The sequence below is a fragment of the Ambystoma mexicanum genome, chromosome 4p, assembly GCF_040938575.1.
Source record: "Ambystoma mexicanum isolate Mex_15411 chromosome 4p, UKY_AmexF1_1, whole genome shotgun sequence".
NCBI lineage: Eukaryota > Metazoa > Chordata > Amphibia > Caudata > Ambystomatidae > Ambystoma > Ambystoma mexicanum.
In genome coordinates, this window is record NC_090927.1 from 393,944,832 (window position 1) to 393,968,374 (window position 23,543).

The window sequence follows — 23,543 nt, forward strand, 5'->3', positions numbered from 1 at the left end:
GAGAAAAAGACATGAGTAAGTAGCAAAAAGTACTAGTCACTCAGGTCTCTAAGGTTAAGGGAATTTGCACAGAAAATGAAAATCCTCCCTAACGGGTGGTGAAATTGAATGTTTTACTTGAATAGTGAGTAAAGTAAAAAGCCAACTGAGTTGGTAAATTTAATGTGGTTTTATTTTATAGTTTTTAAAAAACATGGTTGTCTTAATACTTTAAGGGCCCGATTCATGAAAAGTGTGCATTTCTCCCACAATTGCTGCACACCGAGAATGACACTGCCAAGCCTGCATGCAGAATAAAAAATGTGTGCCATGTGTATGCATGGAATGTCCTGCGCAAAGTAACTGTATATCCAAGTCGCGCAGAGAGTGCCCCTGAAATGCCCCCATGCAAAGCATAAACAGCCAGAATAGCTACCATTGTGTACTTACCCCGGCGTGAAAAAAACATACCCTTGAAACAGGATGTGGGGACTGCTGCCAGCAGGCCTGTATCTCGGGAACCCTGTCCAGGGTCCCCCGCAATTGTTGCCGGCACCCCGACAACATGCATAGGAAAATGGGTTAAACTCATAAAATCTGTGTGCGAACCCCTGTAAACTGTTCCTGCATCCTGCTACACTTCATACATGCACCCCTACTTTAGATCGGAACCTCAGTTGCGTACACGAACCCCTAAATCCGACATGTAAACCCACCTCCATGCTGCAATTTGAATGCGCAAGTGTCTTTACGCCTGCCTTCCGGAGACGTAGAGATCGAGGGATTTGCGTTGCCATTTCTATTGCGAGAAGTTGCACGGGTTCCATGAATACATTTCATTTGGCGCAATTGTGGGTGTGTGAGGGACTGCCTGCAGCCCGTCCCTCGGAACGCCCATGTTTTTGCATGTTCTTCCACATTTTCTGCATTCCGCCCTCTTCCTAGCTCTCTGCGCAAGCCACACCTATGCTCTGCGTGGTGTCTCACGTATGGCGCTCGACAGCTTGCAGAGACATGCCAAGCCTGCACGAACTCCACGCAAGTCCTGGAAAAGTCCCGAGCATTTGATTCTATGAATCGACTAATGGGATTTTGCACAGTTTGACGCTCAAGTTCCCTATTTCCCACGGAAATAATTCCATGAATTTGGCCCGAAGCATTTTAATTACAAATTTGGTTGAACTGAAACATGTTTAAAATGGACATGCATTAGGCATCATGTAAAAGTATCAGTATTCGTAATTGGGCCCTAGGTATGGAACCGTCCTTGCTAAGCTCCGATGATTAATGTGTGGTGTCCTAATTTAATTTTCTGCCAGGTCACATGATGGGTCTGAAGTGAAGCCCACACCTCCTTTATTGAATGATCAGGGGTTTATCCTGGATACCTCGCAATTTGTTTGATATTTCAAAAAGTGGATTTGCCACACTTTTTTTCAAAGTCTGTTTTAAGTGCAATTTTTATTTGTTTATCAATTGTTTCATGTGGACTCATACTCCGAATTATGGTCAGCCGTCATATTTGGCTTGATAGGTGAAACCCTCTATCCTCCCTATAGTCTTTATTGTCTCTGAAGAATGTATGTAATTTCCTAATTTTCACCTCATTTTGATGGGTTTTGAGGATCTTGTACTTCGTCTTATAGTTCTTTTCTTTGGTGGCAGTCAGTGCATCATATTCTTCAATTTCTTTTTTGACCTCATCAATTAGTATAACCAGTCTATCATGTTTCCTTTTTGCATGCTCTATTAGCAGATGTACAAGTAAATGGTTTCTCTATATGAAAACGAAAGCATTTCTCATTGTTTTAGCTTTTTCGTTCATTTGTTAAATAGAATATTGCAGAAAAAAAAAGGTCTTCGGAGGGAGTACATTTCTTGTTGAAAGAAATCTTTATTGGAAATTGCATTGCTGTTTCCCCTTCTTCTTTTGAAGACAGATTGTTCAGAATTAAATCAATACCAGTAGTAATTGATCACATTATAAACATTGTGATTGGCTAAGAGGTGGTCAATAACAATCTCCACGTGCTAATACCTCATATCATCAGTAGGAATTAATTTCAGAACCGGTGGTAGATTACGCAACACAAGCAATCACCATGGTCTAAATTATAGACTTGAGGATGCTCGAAAGTGAATGCACATCAGAATGAAGGGTTTGCAGGGAACCATCATATTTTACAAATGCTCAGGTGCAAGATCCAAAATTAACAAAAATTGATAAGCGCCAAAGTCTGCACATTGGCCATTTGTATAATCCAAACCAATTGCAAATTGACCAGTGCTCCCACCACTGCTGTATGATACTCATTATGAAGATAAGGATAGGTCCAGCAAAGTTGTGAATCATGAGGAAACAAGATGTAACCACTTAATTTCAAAAAAATGTGTGATTTAGCTCTATATCTGCCTGCAGCCAACCTCATGTGTCTTGGTCCTGTCAACATAGGTCAAATTAAGTCTGACTACCGTGGGTGGACTGAAATGCCTGAGGGTAAATCCAAGCATATACATCGGTCCTAACAATATCACCTGGGACTTGTTACCCACAGAGAATCCTTCAAAATCCAAATTTCATACACACAAACAGCTCATGGAGTTCACATTATTTTGCAATGAAAATAGGAAAACATTCAACAATTTGCTATGAACAACTTGAATTATTGAAGTGTGACATATTATGCATCTTCAGTAAATAAAAGAAAACAGGCAACAGCTTGGGGTTTTATGTAGGCCTGGGAACCAGCAAACTGAGGGGGTGGCAATACTGCTCTATTTGAAGGGGTAGGGTAGATGTACCTTGTTGAAATGGATGGATTAGTAATTCAGAACTTGCAATAGAGGAGAGAAGGGAGGTCTGCACTAAAAAAAGGACGTGTGAAAGGAGCAACTATATACATTGTAGTAAATGAAATCTGTGACTCAGGTAGGTACATGCAGGTTCCTTTTTTTAGGTCCTGGTCACATAGACTAAAATAAAGGGGAGAAGGAAGATCCACTGGTCCCCCCACCCAGGTAGATATTCCAAATGTAACTCCTGGAACCTATTGGAGGGAACCTTCAGCACTCCAGCACTCCCTCTGAAATCACAGCTACAAGCTAACATACACAGAGAGAAGGGAAGGGATACAAGACACCACATTAATGTCTTTATGGGAAGATTTTCTCTGCCCTACCAGTCTAAGTAAGAGCGAGAGATCCTACACCGAGGAGGGCACATTTAGAGAAGAGCAGTGGAGATAGCCTGTGGTAAAGGAGGTAGGGTACATGTTGAACTAATGCAAGTACATGAAAGAAGGGCCTTCATATATAAGAAATCACTGCTTATCAAATTGAGAGGGATACAATTGTATGTTATGTTATAACATGTTATGTAATGTTATAATACTGAACTGGATGGTCTCCAGCCAGCCCTCTGACTGGGGATCTCCAAACAGCCCTTTAGGATGAGTAGCAGTACCCTTGAGATAGATGGGGATGCAGATTCATACCCATGCATCAAATAACTATGACAACTCAATAGTTTGGCAAAGGGAGTCCATTTAAAGACAAGTACATAATACATCAGCAACCGCTCAAGCTTCTCTCTCTCTTCCAACTCCACTTCATTTCCGTAAAAAACACAGTATTTATAGCAAAAACTCATCATCATTGACGTGCAATCTTAAAAACCTAACATACAATGTGATTGGTCATAGGAAGGTAACTTTATCATAGGTACTAGGTACTAATAATATGACGTCCCCTTTGCTCTACTCTCTATAGGACCCTAGATTACACGGTCCACTATGATTGGGTTGGCATCAACCCCACTCATACTTTTCCACTTACGTCTAGCAGCATGCAGAAAGACCTTCCAGGTGCAGGGAGTTTGTCTGCACCCCAGCTTCCCTCCCATTATGTTACAATCAATCATCACCTCAGTGGTCATGTGTCAATTACTGCTTTGTAGTTTGGCCTCGAGTCTGCTTCTTGGTCTTAGAACTTTTAAGGAGTATGGGCATGGCAAAGATCAATGCATAGGTGTGAAAGTCTCACTCTTCCAATCTGCCTTGTCACGTGACTTGGACACCCTGAAATCGGCCTCTTCTTCACGTATTTCCGTGTATTTGATTTAATTCTGCCAGTCTTCTACTATCCTATCATCTGTGGCTTATCTTGACCTTTCTCTGTTTTTTTGTCCTTTATTGTATCCACTGTCGGCCTTTTCGAACAAGATACGTCCTTGGCTTCTTGGCATGGTTACCCTCAGCTGAGTTTCGCTCCGTCTTAATTCTTGGATTGTTTGCTGCAACACTCTCCTCTTGAGACCTCTAGTAACCTTTGTTTAATTTTGCTCATGTGCGTAGTGGAATTATACTCATGTGTAAAGTGCTTTTGAGGTATGTATATATATGTAAATGTTGGCGCTTACCGCACTTTATTTACTATTAAGCATAAGCAAGTTTCATGATTTCTTTGCTTCTTGCAGTTTCTTACATCTGTACACACTTAAACTAACTGAATATCTTCATCGTGTATATGGCATAAGTTTCTTCATCTTGGGTTCAAGATGTCAATTATCCATAGTATCTCCTTTTGACTGTGTTTTCCATCATCATTCTCTGGTCTTATATCATCTATGTGTGTGTCCATCCAATGTCTTATGACGTCACCATTCGTCGTCCTTTATGATCTTCTTGGCTTCTTCCGGTATTCCATTCTGACAACCGTCATTTTGTCTTAACTGTAGATATGGTTTTCTTAATGGGTGCCTTACTGTCCAGGTTTTCTTAGGTGTCGGTACTTCAATAGGTGCTGTTTCTCTAATAGGCACTGGGCAGAGCCCAACTGCTGCTCTTTGCTGGTTTATTTGTTCTTCATACATCACATACTTTGATATGAAAGTACCAGGTACTACGAAGGGGGTGGCTGGAGTGTGGATGACACTTGGCACTTCCTCTTCACTACTAAGCCTTGCCATTTGCAAGCTGTCTTGGCACTTCACTTCGACAACTATCAAGGTGGCGTTATGTGTGTGTTAGTGAGAGAAACTGTGGAGCCAGGGAAACTGTGGCTTATGGTGGATAGAGAATACTTGGAAAAGTGTGTGAGTTGGTGGTTTTTCATTAATTGAAGCCAAAGCAGTGGAGGAGGAAGATACAATATACACATTTGGGGTATGGGAGTTGAACATGAGGATGTTTAGCAGAGTGGATATTTGTATAGGCTTTGCACAGTAGTATTCCAGTCTAGGTGCTCTTTTGCTTTTCATCTCAAAACTACTTTATTTAAGGAGTGCTTAGAGCGCCATGTGGGATCGATAAGCTGCCTCACTGGTAGTATTAAAACATACCTTAGCAAAACATACTGTTACCTATGTAGTGAAAAATGATGATTGTGTTCTTATTGAAGACTTGCTGAATTGTACAATCCACTTTAAAAATAGCTACTTATGTGAAGTGGAGGATGAGGAACCCAATTCTTATTGGGTATAATAACAACCATTAGTAAAGCACTTAGAAGCAGGAGGAGTATGATAAGGAGCACTATATAAATACGTGATATGTATTATCAGTGTTATGCTGGTCATGACGGTTATTAATTGATGCAATGTAAGGTGTTTGTAAATGGCCAGTTCTGTCATTTTGGCAGCTTCTTGGCCCTCGTGCTGTGATGCGCTTTGCTTCCGATTGCTTCAAGTAAAGCTACGGGTCACTCAGCAAGCTGGTTAAGAGGCTTCATAATTATAAATTCCATTACGCAGGTCAAGTTCAAGCTTCCAGGTAAAGTGGAATAACATTTGTTTGGGTCTTGCAATTGCCTGGTAGAAAATGCTCAGTGACGGTCGAAATGAAGCTCGGAGCAGATTGTTGACACTTACAATTCAACAGCGCAGAAGGCGGGAAAAATCGATTTGACAGCCGTATAAATGGCTTGTCAAGGCTGCCACAATCCACATTTTAGAATCGTCGCATGATAAGCACACTTTAAAGACAAACGTTTGCTAATGCTACACAACTATTAGCTTCACCAGACAAATAACAGCATTTCTTTTGCAATTACTTCGAAAGAATTCCATGCTAATAATCGATGCGCCACGATAGCACAAAGTTCATCACAATGTTTACAGATGTATACGGGACCCATTTCCTGCTGCTACAAGAAGAGCAGGTCTGCTGGTCTGTCAGGCCTTAAACGAAGGCGGCCTTTTCCAGCAAATGGCCACCCATCATCGTCCACTTGTGTCATTTCACCAAAAGGCTTGCAGGTGCAACAGTCTGCTGAGTCACAGGTGTGCGCCAAGCGAGCCACCTGTTCATAAGGCAGCTGGCTGGGTCAGGCATCCCAAGGAGTGGAACCAAACTGTACATGTTACAGTACGTTTTTCAAAATGACTTGGCAAAGGTATCATCGTTTTAACGGGTTGTTCTGAAGGGGTATTGATGCAATAATTAAGTGTGTCAGGGTCTTCCACACGACGGCACCCTGGAGAATGGTTTACTGTGTCACTACAAAACCATGTATTCCCTAATACAGATTAAATGGCCAATGGAATAAATGCTTACACTACTGCATATACAAATTGCATAATTCAGTGTCAAGAGAATTAGCATCAGTTTTGAATACAGTGCCAGCAATTATCAGCAGTGAAACCTTGCAAGAGAGGATGCCAGAGAATAAAAACCCATCTCAATGGTTTTATTGCTGACCCATGTGGTGCCCTTCTTAGGTTTCTCTCTTCTGAGCAGCCGCTGCTGCACTGGTAGGAACGTTGCTCCTCAGTATATGCTTCTCTGTGTGCATCATATCGCCTGCCCGGCCTTCTCTCACGTATTATACGATATTTCCCTGCCTGTCTTCTCTCTCCACTTGGTTGTGTGCTTTGTATACTAAACTAGCGCACCTGCCTTCCTTTTTACTGAACACATCCCTATGCTTGCCTATTAGTGTCAGCTTTTCTACTGCTTTTTTCTTTTACATTTTTGATGTTTTTGCTCTCTGTGTTTCTTTTTTTTTTGCATGATTCCTGCCCCAATGCATTTCCAATCTGCCCGCTGACAGCTTTCTTATAAAAATGTACTTTTCAGGTCTGGCACTAAGCTGTCCCTGCATTCATTTCCGATTTTTTTCTCGACGTTTTTACCTTATGGTGCATTTGTGTTTTCTATAAATGTCCTTCACTGTGTTACGATGGTTCTAGAAACATGGAACGATGGTTGTTATCTGGTCCAGTTGATAATGGCCGTGTAAATATATGCCTGTGTTAGTCGTCATTCGCAAATAATGGGTATGATGATGCTTTTATTTCATTTTAGTTATGTTTATATTTAAATTATATCACTGATAAGATACAACTGCTGGGTATACTGATCCATTGATGATACTGATCTACTGATAGTACTGGGCTACCAACCGATTAGTTGTATTCATTCATTGAGGGCCTCAGATTGCTCGGATCGTTGGCATTACAAGGCAGAGCTGTGTGTAAATATCTCAACTTCATAATTCAAAATCCCTTCAGCCTGACTGTCAATCATCCAAAATGCATGAAATAAATGTGGCTCACTCGGAAACTGTAACACCCTCACCCCTCGCCACCAAATCTCTTAACCACCCGCCCTGTGCGTCCCCATCCTCTGCATAATTTTAGCTCAAACAACCTCCTCAACCCTGTAGCATCACGTGTTGTCACCTGATACCAGGGATACGTGGCAGCACATCAGCGTGGTCACATGACCGATGTTAGTGTAAGCGCGCCAATAAACCAGTTGATGCCTGCAGCCCTTACTGTGTGGCTGTGTCTTTATTCCTGCTGCGTGCAGGGGCTCGTGTCCCGATCCCCAGTTGGGATCTGACACTGGCGACAAGGAACAAACCCCAGCTGCCGCTTGCACGCCTCATGTGTGGCTACAGCATGTCGGCCCGTTCACATGGAGGCCGAGTCCCTTGTTGGCTCGGGGGTGAGAAGACTCCTGACGGGGGGAGGAGCCTCAGCGAATGACCGTCGCCTTGCTCGCCCTACTGCTCATGAGGCCACGTGCACTGCTCACAGAGCAGTTCCTTCCTCTGGCTGCCAGCTAACAGACACGTTTCACACAGCAGGTAGACACGTGCGCAGAAGTGGTTACAGACCTATTGATTGAGGGTTATCCAGACCTACGGCTGAACGAGGTACTGCAGTGACAAAATAGAATAATAATAAACCCTGGAGTCAAGGAGTGCATGAATGTCTAGGGGGAGACCCAGTCACTGAAAGTGCCCAGTAGGCGCAGTCTAAGGTTGAATGCATGTATTAGGGCCTCTTTCAGCCACACTCTAGCCTTCTGCAGTACCAAGGGAAATACCTAGAGAAAAAAGACAGGTCATCACATCACCCCAAGTGGTTGGAAGAGGATGAAGCACCCCAGCCTACTGCCTGCAGCATGTCTAACCAAGCCCAAGGACAAGACCCTGCGCCTGCATCCGTGCCTAGGCCTCAAGGGAGGGATGCATTCCCACTACCATCCCCGCTTCCCTTTGACTCCTCTGACACCACCAGTGTAGGGTCGAAATGGAACAGGTGGATGAAGGAATTTGATGCACATTTGGATGCCGTTGGTCCGCAGTACGACAAACGCATCATAGGACTGCTCACTGTCACGGCTGGTTCAGAAGTACGGGACAACATCTTTCAATTACCGGAGGACGTCGAATATGAATACCGGGACCTCAAACAAATACTGAATTAACACTTTGCAATACATAGGAACGTGGACTACGAGAGGCACGTGTTCTATACCACAATGCAACTTCCAGGTGAAAGCATGGACAAATTCGTCATGTCTCTCAAATCCAGAGTAAAGCATTGTGAATTTCATCTATACAACAATGAAGAGGCCATCAAGTCGTAAGTCATAGCACGATGAGAGTCATTACCATTAAAAAACGGAAGCTACTCCAAGTGCCACACTCGCTAGCAGAAATCCTCACGCTAGCAACGGCAACATTGGTGTTAGACATACAAATATACACCCTAAGCAAAAACGACATCTCGTCTGCATCCAGCATCAAAGAAGAAGCTGTGAATAAGCTTGTGGGACATCAGCAATCATCCGAAGACATGAGATCGGAGAAAAGACAATGCTTCTGTCGTGGCTATGATTTACCAGATAATAGGTCATGTCCAGCCATCGGCCAAGTATGCTCAGCCTGTGGAAGTGAAGACCATTTTCGAGTGATGTGCAGGATCCCCAAGGCCTCAAGAACGAGTCGCTCGGATCAAAAACATCACTGATACACGTCCCCAGCAAAGGGAGGAGAGACCCAGATACTCAGAGAGAATATACCACAAAGAGAGGTCTCACACTCGAACAAAGAACTCTCTGCCACCAGAGGTCTGTCGCAAAGGAAAGAGGCAGATCACCCACCTACACCCAAACACGCCATCCAAGAGTGAGTCTGAATCCCAGTACAGCACCAAACGAATAAATACAGGGTATATGTATGCCGTAGGCAAGCCTACTGCCTCGTAACACAATCCCACACTACCACTGATGATGCAGGGAAAAAATGTTGACTTCCCTGTCAATTCAGGGGCCACGATCAATGCGATGCCCTAGAGTGAATACCACAAACGTACTCAAAGTCGCAAATGGAAGAAAGCATGCGTTGCAATCTACACATATGGAGCGAAGGAACCTCTTCCTTGCCTTGGGGCCTTCACAACACTCTGCAGACACAAAGACAAGCAGGACTGCATACTCATACACGTCCTTTCCAGGGAAGTCACAAGTGGATGCATAATAAGTTTTATATCAGCTGTATAAATGGGACTCATTAACATACTTTATCAAGTGATGGCAGACATGTACATATCGCCCCCTACCAGGGTATTGGCAACATTCCCCAGACTCTTCAAAGGGGTCAGAAAATTTAAGGGACAAAAGATCCAACTACACATAGGTAAGACGATGAAACCTATAGCACAAAACTTCTGAGGTATCCCATTTAACATTCAAAATCTGGTGGAAAAGGATCGCTTCGCCCTCGTGGAAGACAAAATAATACAACCAACATCGGGCCCAACCTTATGTGTCTCCCCTGTTTGTTCCAGTGCCAAAAATGGGTCAGAAGGACAAATAAGGTTGTGCGCAGACATATGTGCTCCCAGTAAAGCCATACTCAGAGAACATCACCAGTCCCCGCAAATCAGGGACATGATGCACCTACTCAATGGAGCTAAAATGTTCTCCTGCTTGGATCTAAACAAAGGTTATCAGCAAATAGAACTCTGTGAAGAATTGCAGTATATCACAACCTTCACTACCCACCTCGGATTGTTTCCGTATAAACGCCTATGTTTTGGAATTTCTTCAGCAGCAGAAATATTCCAGGATGAGCTTTGCAAGATCATCTGCCATATACCACATTATATTAATTACAGTGATGATATCCTGATCTTCGGTCTGTCCCAGGATGCCCACGACATAACACTGATGAATATTTGCTCAGCCCTAAATGCCGCAAATCTAACTGTCAATAAAGACAAGGGTGCCTTCAACAAGACCACGCTTACATTTTTTGGACACACCTTTTCAGACAAAGGCATCCATCCTGATCCGGACAAAATCTCAGCACTGACGGAAGCCCCTCGCCCAACAAGCATTGCACAGATGAGGTCATCCATAGGACTGGAAAGTTACTGCACCCGCTATCTGTCTGACTTTGCCTCCACAAGCGCCCTGTTACATGCTCTGACTAAACAAGACCAGTCATTCATGGGGTCCAACACAGCAGAAGGCCTTTTGAGAAAATCACGAGAGACATTACTGCAGCTGTTTGAATGTCCTACTTCGACCCCAGCATGCACACTGAAGTGACAGTGGACGCAAGCCCTGTGGACCTCAGAGCCATTCTCCCCCAATACTAAGGCAGTGAACATGCACAGAGACGGATAGTATCCTATGCCAGCAAGAGTCTCACCGAGGTGGAGCAACGTTACTCACAGGCTGAAAAGGAGACCATGGCTGTTGTCTGGGCTTGTGAACATTTTCATTTGTTTGTATACGGAAAGCCTTTCACCATTATCACTGACCACCAGGCCCTCGTCACCATTTACATAAAACTGACCGCCCAAATGCCTCCCAGGATAGCCAGATGGCGGCTCCATCTGCAAGTGTACAAGTTCGTCATTATTCACAAGCCTAGAAAAAATGAGAACCCTGCAGATTTCCTTTCTCACCATCCTCTTGAAGGATCCCACGGGTCCAACGGCCGGGCAGGTAGATACATCAACTCTATCATGTATCACACAGTTACCCAAGCAATAGGCATGGCAGAACTTAGAAGGAGCACCGCAGGAGATGCAACATTGTCCCTCACAACCGCATGAATCCTTAACGGTGATGGAACTCGGCAGAGGCATCGTTAAGGAACAAACACTAAGTCGATGGGGCCCTCTTCAAAGCCCTCACAAGAGCGAAGACCAACTGTTGCTGTCTCCCTTCTCACTAATACTCAAAGGGGACCGGATAGTACTACAGACATCCCTTCACCAACGGGTGATCAATATTCCACAAGAAAATCACAGGGGCATTGTGTCTACAAAACATATGCTCCAGAGGAAAGCGTGGTTCCCTGGCATGGACAAAATGATTGAATGAACACTGAAGTAATGTCACATATTGCTCAGTCTACAGCCCTCATCGTTCCCAGAACCATTGCACATGACACCACTCCCAGAGGGAGTGTGGGAAGAAGTTGCAATTTACTTTTATGGTCCACTGAGATCCGGTGAATATGTAGGTGAATATGTACTAATAGTACTTGATGAGCATTCAAGGTACCCGGAAACAGAGATAGTGCCTTCTACAGCTGCCACGGCCGTGATCCCTGCCATAGACAGAATATTCTCTGCATTCCAGTTACCCAAGGTCAAGTCTGACAGTGGAGCCCTGTTCACCGGAAAAGACTTCCAAAATGTCGCCAACTACATGGGATTACACCACAGGAAGGTGTTGCCACTGTGGCAACAAGCTAGTAGAGCAGTGGAAGGATTCATGCACAATTTCAAGAGGGCCTCTTCAGAATAGCAGAAATTACCCACATGCCCATCGAGCAATCACTGTACAAGCAATTGTGGGATTACCAGAACAAACCATATGGCTCCACGGGAGTATACCCAGTTCAGCTAATCTTTACCCGACCCATGCGCTCATGGCTCCCCTGGAGATCCAGTAGGAGAGCAGCCCACAGGAACAGAAAGTGAGGAGCCGGGATGAAAAGGCTAAAAACAAAATGAAAGAATATGCTGATCACAAAAACCAGGCTCGGCAAGCAAACTTAAGAGTTGTCAATCATGCCCTGGTACGTCAGACCCAGAACCACAAGGACATGCTGCCATTTCACCCCCAGCCACTGATCATCACAGAGATGAAGGGATCCATGGTCACCACAGAGAAAGACGGTTGGACAGTGATGAGAATCACCTCATTCTTCAGGAAGACAGATCACGGCACCCCCCCAATTCGAACATTACAGAAGTGAAGAAGAAATGCGAGTGAGAGGCATATCTGGATACTCAGGTGATGAAGAGGAATCAGAACCAGAGGGACAGGCATCTCCCGAAGGAGGTCTAGGAAAGGAAGATACACAACCCCGAGCTGCAAACAGACCTTGCTGCACCATCTGAAAGCCGAGAAGATGGATCGAAGAAATGAGGTAGGACAATGTTATTTTGGGGAAGGTGTAGCACAGCACCTAGTCACCTAATACCAGGACCACGAGGCAGCGCATCAGCGTGGTCACTCAACCAATGTTAGTGTAAGCGAGTGAAGTGCGTCAATAAACCAGTTGATTCCTGAAGCCCTTACTGTGTGGCGGTGTCTTTATTCCCGCTGCGTGCAGGTGTGCACGTTTGGATCCCCAATTGTGATCCTACTGCCCTCCTTCCCTTTGCCAAACATTTTTGAGATTTTTACTTCCAAATAGCTACTGGTCCATGCCTGTATTGTGAGCAGTGCGGTGGTTACTCTGGCATTTGCCCCACCTTCCTGCCTATGGCGATGGACAATCCAACATCGTTTCTTCCCTCCCTGCTATGTGCCTGCAACCATCTGAGTGCCCTGCCCAGTAATCAATTATCATACTCTATCTCATCCTCGCCACAACACCTCTTGGCCGACATGACATTGGAAGGCAGGCTCCAAGCAGCATGCCAGTCCACCATTTTAAAGTTGGTCATTTGGTTGTGCTCAATTATTGTGCATTGTGCATGGCCCGTGCTATCTCCAGAGAAAGGGCCAGAGTACCCCAACTATTGAAATACCATGGAGTGCTAGTGGCCACAATGCAGTGTGTGACAGGCTATGTGCTAACAAGTTAAGGTCCTCGCATTGTTCAGGCAATCAACGCAGGTGGCAGTCCATGGCCACTTGATAAGTCTTTGTTAATATGGAATTATGGCCCAAGGAATGATACTAAGACAATGTTAGCAATGAGTCACCCATGTCCATTATCTTGAGCCATTTCTGAGTGTCTAATTAAAACACTGACAATTATCCCGTAACACTTAGGAAATGAGTTACTGACGACAGTCAGAAATAATTTCTCTTACAAGGTCACACATGATTTTGTAATTCATGGTGGAAATCCTATGTATATTGTTAAAACAATAACAAGTGTTTTCTGGCAAGTAGGTTAACCACCTGCTGCAGAGATTTCTTTAGTGATTTGACCCCAGAAGGATTAGCTCAGCTTCTCATCATCCCCAGGTTACTAAAATAAGTCCCATTCAGCTGGGAGAAATTATTTATTGGGTGGCGTGCCGCTAGCAACTTGTACAACTTGACACATAGCCTCCTGGATGTGGCAGAAACTAGGCCTAATTGACAAATAGCAGGATCACTAAAACAACATGGAACCTTCATGCTTTGAGTATTCTCACAATCTGTATTTCCTTTTACGTTTAGGATGTTGTATTTGCAGATGAACATTCCGCCTCTAGTTAATTTATTAACTACATCCCACTCTCTTTCATCATGTCAAAATGAGTTTTTGGTACACACACTGACATTACTCAAATCTCTGCAATATTCTTCTGGGCAACAGGGTAAAAAAGGATAATCCCTATCCCCTATGCAATCAACAGAGGTTTCATAATAATGTTCTTGGTCACTCGTGTGATCGAAGCGAGTTCCTGGTGGACAAATTGGATTCTCTATCTTAATTGAAAAGCGACTCCACGCCAGTCCATTCTTCTGTTGGCATGTGAATATTTTGCAAAAGTGAAGTGTCATTGACAGGTTTCAGAGTGAGTGACATCAATGTTTTAGACATGATCTGTTTGGAGCATCCCACAATCAAATGACAGGTGCAGAAAATAAAAAGCAGCAAAACAAGAACAGGAATTAGCAGCTTGAAAATATTACTCATCCATGCATGCACCCACAAAAATAATGATGTGGACCAATCATTTTCTTTCACCCTACCCTTTTTTTTATTGTTGTGCACAAATTGTTTGTTGTATGTATTGCCTGAGTACGAGTTTCATTGTCCGCGTTGTTGGAGGGTCATTAAGTACAGCAAGAAGTACCCAGTTTTCATCACACGCCACCTTGCATTGTAGTTAATAAATCCAAAACATAGCAGTTTTGGAGAGTGGTCAGCCTAATTTCTCTCAGTTCTTCCCTTATGGCATTCAGTCCATGTTAGGTTTAATTAGCTAGTTCTTCAATTCCCAACGTGTAATCTGAAGCCATTTGGCATTCGCCGCTGTTCGTACCCCAGGTGCAAAAATGGAGGCAAACAATGTCTCTGCTTTGCTCAATAGTTTGTATTCATCTAGTCTAGCAATGAGCTTGTGCGGGAGTCCTGGGGCATATAGTTGCTATGGCAGTAATGTTGCAGGCCCAAGGAGCGCTGGTCATTGTAAAAACTGGAGGGATTTATCTGTACTCCTGTCCTCCATATAGCAGAGTAGAAGCACAAAGCACCCCAGCCATGATTATTGTGGTAGCAATGGACAAGCAACCAAGGCTTAAGCTCTCAGGAGGGGATGCAGGCTGGTTCTTAAGTGCAGTGTAGTCCCAAGCCCACCAGAAAGGAATGTCCACACACTATGTTATGTGGTGACACAGTTCTTCATATAAATAAGGTTCAATATATATACACAATTAAATAACACACTTTGTAATTTCGGCAAATCTAATATGGCAAATATATACAATGTCCATGTGGTACCACTATTAACTATTGATTCCTTTAAAATGCAACAACTGCTGACAGTTCTAATGACATACAAATGAAACAGTAATGCGTATCAGCATAGGACACAGGAAAGAAGACAGGTTAGGTTAAACAGTGGCAGAATGATGGCCCTCTCTACCCATAGACAGTTCCCAGTGAGGATCCCCCACCTGGGCAACCTGTAATGAAGTGTATTAACAAGCCAAGTCCATACATTCTTTAAAAGTTTTGTTTTCCTGGTCAAAAAGGTTTCACTACCGCAATGTACCTGAGTTAGCAGATTCGTTGATGGCTTGTCGATGGATTCCTCGTGAGCGGACTCCCTTTAAAGCAGAAGCCACTGTCGTCCAGATGCTGTGAAGAAAATGTGAACACCATCAATGATTGATCTTGGACGTCCTGTGTAGCCGAAGCGTGTAGTGCACCTCAATGACAGAGTTTGGTGCCACAAAGCGAACTCAGTGATGGGTGTCGGATTTTGGCATTGGCATCGATGGTCGGGACTCGACCACGGTTGGATCATCACTCGTTGACGTCTTTGTGGACTTCAGGTGGCGGGAAAGCCACCGGCAGATCCTCCTCAGTGGTCAACGACCTCAACTTTCTCTGGTGGGAAAAAACATTTGACAGTGATGGCAAGGGAGTCCTTGGTTTAAATGTTCTTAGGCATTGGTGGAGCGTTACTGTGATGCTGGAAATGCATCGAAGGGACAGGGCCTCCGTATCCTTTACTGCTTTTTATTGTGCGTTCTGTCGTGTTTCCTGCGCAGGAATTCATGTGGGACTCCTGGCGGTGCAGCTTTCTCCTTTGGTTTTGGTGAACAGACCCATGGGATACCCTTATGGCACGCATGGGTGGGGGTACAACCCTGTGCCCCTATTGTATGTTTTTGGGCACCTTTGTGTGGCCCACAGAGCAGGGTTCGGGCTGGTGGCAGCTCTGTGCTGAATTGACTGGTGCCCTGAGCATCCTCCATTTTGGGATGCCCTTGCCCTGTCATGGGAATTGGTAGATTCCTTATGGAGACACAATGGCCCCCGTGGCCTCTTGCCCTCCATCGCCTGTTACCTTGATCTTCCCGAAGTCCCAGGAAGCCCTGACTCTGTCCCTTCCCCCTGACTGGCTGTTGGGTGGAAGTTCCATATATGGTAGTGTGGGGAAGTGCTGACCAGACTGGATGGAGCCTTCCCAACGGATGTATGTTGTGGGTACACCTCTGGGTGGGACCTGGGTGAATAGAGTTTGTGAGGAATACGCATTCTGTGTTGTGGATGCCTAGTATCTGGTGGTTGACACAATGACTGAGACAGCCCTGTCTGAAACTGGTATGAATGCAGTGTGGATTGTTGAATGGCTGGGTACTTGTCCCTATACACATAACTTGTTGTGAGTGTCTGGAGAGAAGTGAAGGGCCTGAATGCACTATGCACCTGATTGGCTGCCTGCATGAATGCCTTCTGACCGATTGGTTGCCTGAGTGTGACCCAGCAGAATGAATGGGAGACCAATTAGTATATCTGGGGGCCTCTCACTGCTAGAATTCGTGTTCAGAAGCTGAAGAGTAACTGGAGTGAAACTGAAGCTTGACCTTGAAGCCCTGCTGGAAGAGAAGAATTGCTGTTGCCGTTCTTCATCAATCAGAAAGCTGCTGTGTCTCCAAGGATTGACCCAGAGAGGACCTGGTAAGGCACCCTTTTCCCGAGCTACGAAGGACCATCGTGCACCAGCTGATCTTTGCCAAAGCTCCCTGGTAGACAGACTTTCGACAGGCTGCCGACCTGAGACTGTTTTCTGCCCCTGTCGACGGCCGCCGTCGCTGAACGGAGTTGCCGTGCTCCCGTTGCCTAAGAACTTCACTTGATCCAAGGACGATCTCGTCTGCATCGTCACCCGTCTTATCCCGCTGGAGAAGGTCTGACCATCGACGCGCCGAGGAGCATCGGCCGGTGGGTTTCCCACCACCCGAAGACCACAGAGACACCAACGACTTGACACCCTTGCTGGGCCACAGTTGTTCAAACTCTTTGCGGTCCACAACTATTGTCACTGAGGTGCCCCTCACGATTCTTCCTTGCACAACGCCTACGCTCTATCGTCGACGAGCACCGCCAGGAACAAAGCTGCCACTTCACCGCCGTAGTTTTCCCTTCCTCTCGCCGGATGTTCGACGACCCGTGGCTCCTGCCTTAAAGGGAGTGCACTCACGATGGGCAGTCGATTTCCCGACGAGGAACTCAACAACACCAGGTACTTTGGGATTGCTGAACTATTGGAAAAACTCTTGTAAACAATATATGGACTGGGCTTGTGATATATCGTTATTCTACAGGTTGCCCAGGTGGGGGGATCTCCACACAGAACTTTATCTATGTATCGGGCCAGTATTCTGCCAATTGCTCTTACCAACTACTTTCCTCTTATATCTATTGTTGGTTTCCTTTATAAACTGATTTGTGTGACATTTAACCGTACAGTTGATGCACTTTAAAAAGATCTAATAGTAATTGTGGTACTAGGTAGAACTGTATATTTGCCATTATAGATAACTGAGTACAAAGTGAGTTATCGTGATATTGTACATAACCTTCAATATTGATTATATAAAGACTGTGTTTTAACAGATACAGTGTGCCGACATTCCTTTGTGGGTGCTTGGGGACTACACTGTACTTAAGAACCAGCCTGCATCACCTCCTGAGAAGCTAGGCCTTGATTGCTCAACCACGTACCAATAATAGAGAATCTTGGCTGGGGGTCCTCTGTGCCTCTCCTCTGCCATATAGAGAGCAGAAGTTCAGACACCCCCCTCCGGTCTTTACACTGGTGGCAGGGGTGGGATGCTTATGGTTTTAAGAATCAGTGTATAACCATGCTACTTACAAGGATATCTGCACTTTGTTAAATTAAGGTTTAGGTGTGTACAAGATAAATGCATTACAAGCAATGGAATCTATTGTGAATGGTAAATTGACTCGGATGAGCTTAGAGGCTCTCCAGAGTGCTTGTAAAGCAAGGAAGTTAGACTTTGTGGATAAGTCTAGGGCTGAGCTGATAGCTGCCCTGGTGGACTACCAGAATGATTGTGAAACTCTTGAAGGGGGGATGCAACCAATGAGGACTCTACCCTGAGGGTTGTCACCAAATCTGTTTCTGGGAATGCCACCATTCCTGCTACCTCTGTTCCAAACCCCAGCAATTCCTTGGAGCTTCAGTTATCAAGGATGAAATTGGCCTTTGAATATCGCAAGTTGGAAATAGATGCTGAGCTCAAGAAAGAGGAGCTGGCACAGCAAGTGGAGCTCAAGAATCGGGATCTTAAACTCAAAGATAGAGATCTTGACCTCAAAGATAAGGACCTTGAACTCAAGAACCGGGACACTGAATGTCAGCGAATCCAGTTAGAGAAAGCTTGAGTGGAGACTTCAGCAAAACCAGTTGAGAGTGTCAGGTCCCCAGCAACCAAGTTTATGAAAGACTTAGTTGGTGTGTATGCAGAGGGTTCTGATATCCTCCAATGGATTGAAGCATTTGAGATGGCTTGTGCAATTCATGATGTTGATAAGAGAGATTGGGCTAAGTGTTTGTTAAACTGAGTGCCTCAGACTGGATATGACTGTATTCTGAAACTGAGTGTGGAAGAAAGGGGTCAGTATGAGTGCACGAAGTCTGCTTTAATTGCCATGTTTGGCAAGACACCTACCCAGTACTTTAAGAAGTTCAGGGATTTTAAGAAACGAGAGAATGTGTCTTGGATTGACTGGGTGAGTGCTGAGCACATGAACATGATAGGGTGGATTGATGGTCACAAAGTGAAAATGTTTGTTGAATTGTTCCACCTTTTGTTTTTTGAGCATTTTTCAGAAGCCTGTTCACCAGAGTTGCGTCAGTATGTTGCTGACCAGAACATTTTGGACCCCTTCAAGCTGGCTAGGTTGGCTGACAAGTGGGTCTCCCACCGGGTGTCCCCTAAGGACTCCAGTGGGAAGGACAAGGACAAAGAAAAGGGGACCTCTCAGAAAGCTGAGTAGTCCCAGAAGCAATCACAGTAAGGTAAACCAAAGCCTTCCTCTCTTAAGACCCAAAAACCTAGTGGGGATAAGTCTGTTGTCGGTGGGAGTAAGAGTAGTGGTCCGCCTGCTGCAAAACAGGGTCCTAGTGGTTCCAGTACCGTACCCTGCACTCCCGGCACTTGTTTATTGTGGATTGTGGGGCTCTTGATCACCGAAGGGGTGCAAGGGTAAGGCAAGGGTAAGGCCCTTGGAGTCCAGGCTGTCAGCCTGACTTATCCCTACTCCGTACCTGAGGTGGAGGCCACTGCCCTCCCTTCCTCTACTGGGATCACCTTTGGTGTTCCCATGGAGATTTCCTTAGTGTCCCTTGGGGCCTGGGACCAGTACGCAGAAGTACTGGCGACTATCCCACAGAACACTCGTAGGATTTTGAGAAGTGCCCTCTTGAATGTCCAGCCTTCTACTGGTTTGAGAGACACTGGGGCAAGCATGACACTGGTGGGCAGGACCCTGCTCAAGCCAGAGGACTATGTAGGTGCTCCTCTGAAAACCACCAGGTTAGCTGGTGGGCCACCAAATTATCTCCTGTAGCCTTAGTCAACCTTATGATTGGAGACAAGACAGCAAAGCTTCTGGTCGGTTCTGGACAACTTGCCTGCGAACATTTTGTTAGGAAACGATTTGGTCGAGTTGGGGATGATCACGGATGGTCTACCCATGGGTCCTGTGGCAGTCACCCGATCGCAGGTCACACAGGGTCCGGCTGCGAGCCCGCACCCTGGCCGATGGGGAAACCCAAGGGCGAAGGAAATGGAAGAGTAAGAAGGCCATCTCTGTGGAGGGGGCTCCTGCTCTTCCTGCTGTTCCGACAGCACCCATTGGGATCCAGGCTCTGGGCGGGCTGGGTCCAGTGGTGAACCCCGTCTCAACTCCTGTGGGAGAAGAGCCAGAAGACCTTCCTGTGGAGAGGTACTCAACCCAGAGGACTACCCCGACCTTTAAGGCTTGTTAGCTGAAGGGGGACCCTCCCGGTAGGACTTCTGTAAGGGACAGATAGAGTGCCACTCTCTCGAGGGCCTGAGGAAACAGGCCCTGTCCCAGGCACAAGGAGAAGTGCCTAGGACATTCCAGATTTATTGGGAGGGTGAGCTCCTTGTTAGTGAGCCCACTAAGCCTGAACCTGGTGCCCTCAAGAGGTTGGTGGTACCCCAGCTTTACAGGCCCTTCCTGCTGCAGTTGGCGCATGAGGTGCCCTTAGCTGGTCACCTTGGTACCAAGAAGACTATGCAGAGGCTCTCTGCCCATTTCTACTGGCCTCGGATGGGAGTAGAAGTGGAGTCCCACTGCAGGACCTGCCCAACTTGTCAGTTGTCTGGCAAGACTGGAGTCAGTGTCATTGCCCCACTGCAGCCATTGCCAGTGGTTGGCACACCGTTTGAGAGGGTGGGCATCAACATTGTCGGCCCCTTGACCCTCCCACTTCAGGTGGACATCGGTTCATTCTGGTGTTGGTTGATCATGCCACCAGGTACCCTGAGGCTATACCCCTTTGGACTATTACTGCCAAGGTGGTTGCCAGGGCTCTCCTTGGCATTTTCACCCGTGTTGGATTCCCTAAGGAGGTTGTCTCTGACAGATGATCCAACTTCATGTCTAGTTACATGAAAACCATGTGGAAAGAGTGCAGGGTAACCTACAAGTTCTCCACCTCTTACCATCCCCAGACCAATGGTCTGGTTGAGAGATTTAATAAAACTCAAGGGCATGCTAGGTGCTTTGGAAGAGCTCCTAAGGAGGGAATGGGATCTCCTCCTGCCATGCCTGCTGTTTGCTTACAGAGAGGTACCTCAAGAGGGTGTTGGTTTCAGCCCCTTTGAGTTACTCTTTGGACATCCTGTGAGGGGGCACCTTGCCTTAATTAGAGAAGGTTTGGAGGCCACCCCTCCAGGTCCCGCCAAGCAAGTAGGGGACTATGTGTTAGGCCTCAGACGGAGGATGACACAGATGATGGGTCAGGCGACAGAAAATCTCAAGGCCAGCCAGGAACTGAATAAGTACTGGCATGACCTTAAAGCCTCACAAGTGGATTGGACTCCGGGACAGGAAATCCTTGTGATGGAGCCTACCAAGCCTCGAGCTTTGCTATTATAGCTAACTGAGTACAAAGTGAGTTATTGTGATATTGTACATAACCTAGAATATTAATTATATAAAGACTGTGTTTTAACCGATACAGTGTGCGAACATTCTTTTGTGGGTGCTTGGGGACTACACTGTACTTAAGAACCAGCCTGCATCACCTCCTGAGAAGCTAGGCCTTGATTGCTCAACCACGTACCAATAATAGAGAATCTTGCTGGGGTCCTCTGTGCCTCTCCACTTCCATATAGAGAGCAGAAGTACAGACACCCCCCTCTGGTCTTTACAGTTACTGCTCCGGTCGACAAGGTCACATCGATTCTCTGAACCCTGGTCGATGTTGATGGACGTTGATGGCCTTGATGTCCTGGTGCTTACTTGAATCTTTCTTGGCAGACCCTGTCTCCGGTCGACAGCTGTTTGGGACTGACTTCCAGGGTGCCTTGATGAAGATCAGCTTCTGCACAATGCTCCCTCATAGTTCTGGGAGAGTCTCCTAAACAGGTCCTCTCTTGGATCAGTCCTTGACAGACACGGCAGCTTTTGGATTTCGTTGACGGTGAGCAGCAGCAAAACTTCTTTTTCTGCTGGGCTTCAAGGATAAGCAGGTTCAAGTTTCAACTTCAGTTTCTGAACAATTCTAGTAAGTGAGAGGTCCCCAGATATACAGTTCTGTCTCTTATTCACACTGTTGAGCCAAGCTCAGGCAGTCAGACAGATAGAAGGGCATTCATACAGGCAGGCAGCCAATCAGGCTCACAGTGCATTCAAGCCATTCACTCATTCACTTCCACCCAGACACCCACAACAAGGAATGTGGATTGGGGCAGGCACCCAGCCTTTCAGCAGAGCTTTCTCATTCTTTGTGTCACACACACAGATACCAGACACCCATAACAAGGAATGCATATTGGTCACACACTCTATTCACCCAGATCCCACCCCAAAGGTGTACCCACAACATACAGTCACTGGGAAGGCTCCAGCCAGTCTGGCCTGGACTCCCACATGGGCCATCTTTTCTCCTATCAGGAATCCACTGATAACTATGGCAGGCCCTGGGTATCCCAAAATGGAGGATACTTAGAGCACCTGTCACATTCAGCATGGAGCTGCTACCAGCCCATATCCCACTCTGTGGGCCACACACAGGTGCCCAAATTCATACACTAGGGATACAGGGTTGCCATAAAGCTATCCCAGGGGTCTCTGTTCACCACAACCAAAAAGAAGAAGAGCTGCACTACGAGGAGTCCCATATTGACTCCTGTGCAGAAAACAACACAGAACACACATGATAAGGGAGTACTGGACAAGGACATGGGGGTCCTGTGCCTCCAATGAATTTCCAGCATCAATGTCCCGCTGATGTATTAAGTACATTGGCTTTGTCATGGGGTGCTTGATAATTGATGTTACGTTACCAGCTAGGATCACCAACATGATGACTTGTACTGTTGCCACAAAACATATTCTTCTCCAGGATGGCAGAAATTGCACATAACCCATCCCTCCACAGATCCAATTAAAGTCTATTAGTGCTGCTGTACCCCCTTGGATGTCTGGGAGGTCAATCATCTTGTGACACTGCTCATTAGTGCCCACAAACATAGAGCAGTTACCTTTGAAACACAAGTAAAATTATGTAAGTATCATGATCTTTCTCAGGGGTTTATATTGATCGATACGCATCCAACGTCTGACATACATTTCTCAGACAGAAAAACATGTTTCCTTTATTTGTAGTACTGCACTCGTTGGTAATCCAAACATCCCGCCTGTTTTACACTGAATCAGCCCTTTGACCCATTCATTTCTGTAGAAAATGATTGATTGATATTTTATTTCTATCGCGCTCGTACACAAGTGTTTCAGAGCGCAACAAGGCAAGGGAGGGGAACAGAAGAGAACAAAACGGCGATCTTACTAGGCCCAGTGACATTGAGAATGCGCAAGTGCATGGGAGAGGGGAAGGGGAAAAGTGCATGGAAGGGGGGATAAGTGGAAAGTGCGAAGCAGAGGAGAAACAGATAAATAACAAATAAATAATAAAGGCAACAAACAGTGGTAATGCTGCCAGCAATTTGCAAGTGCTAGGTTTAAGGCAGCAGACAGGGTAGGTCTGATAAGTGCAGGAAGAAAAAGGGGGGGCTGTATGGGTATAGATACAGACCCCAGTGCAAGGGGTGGCCTGGAGGCAGTGC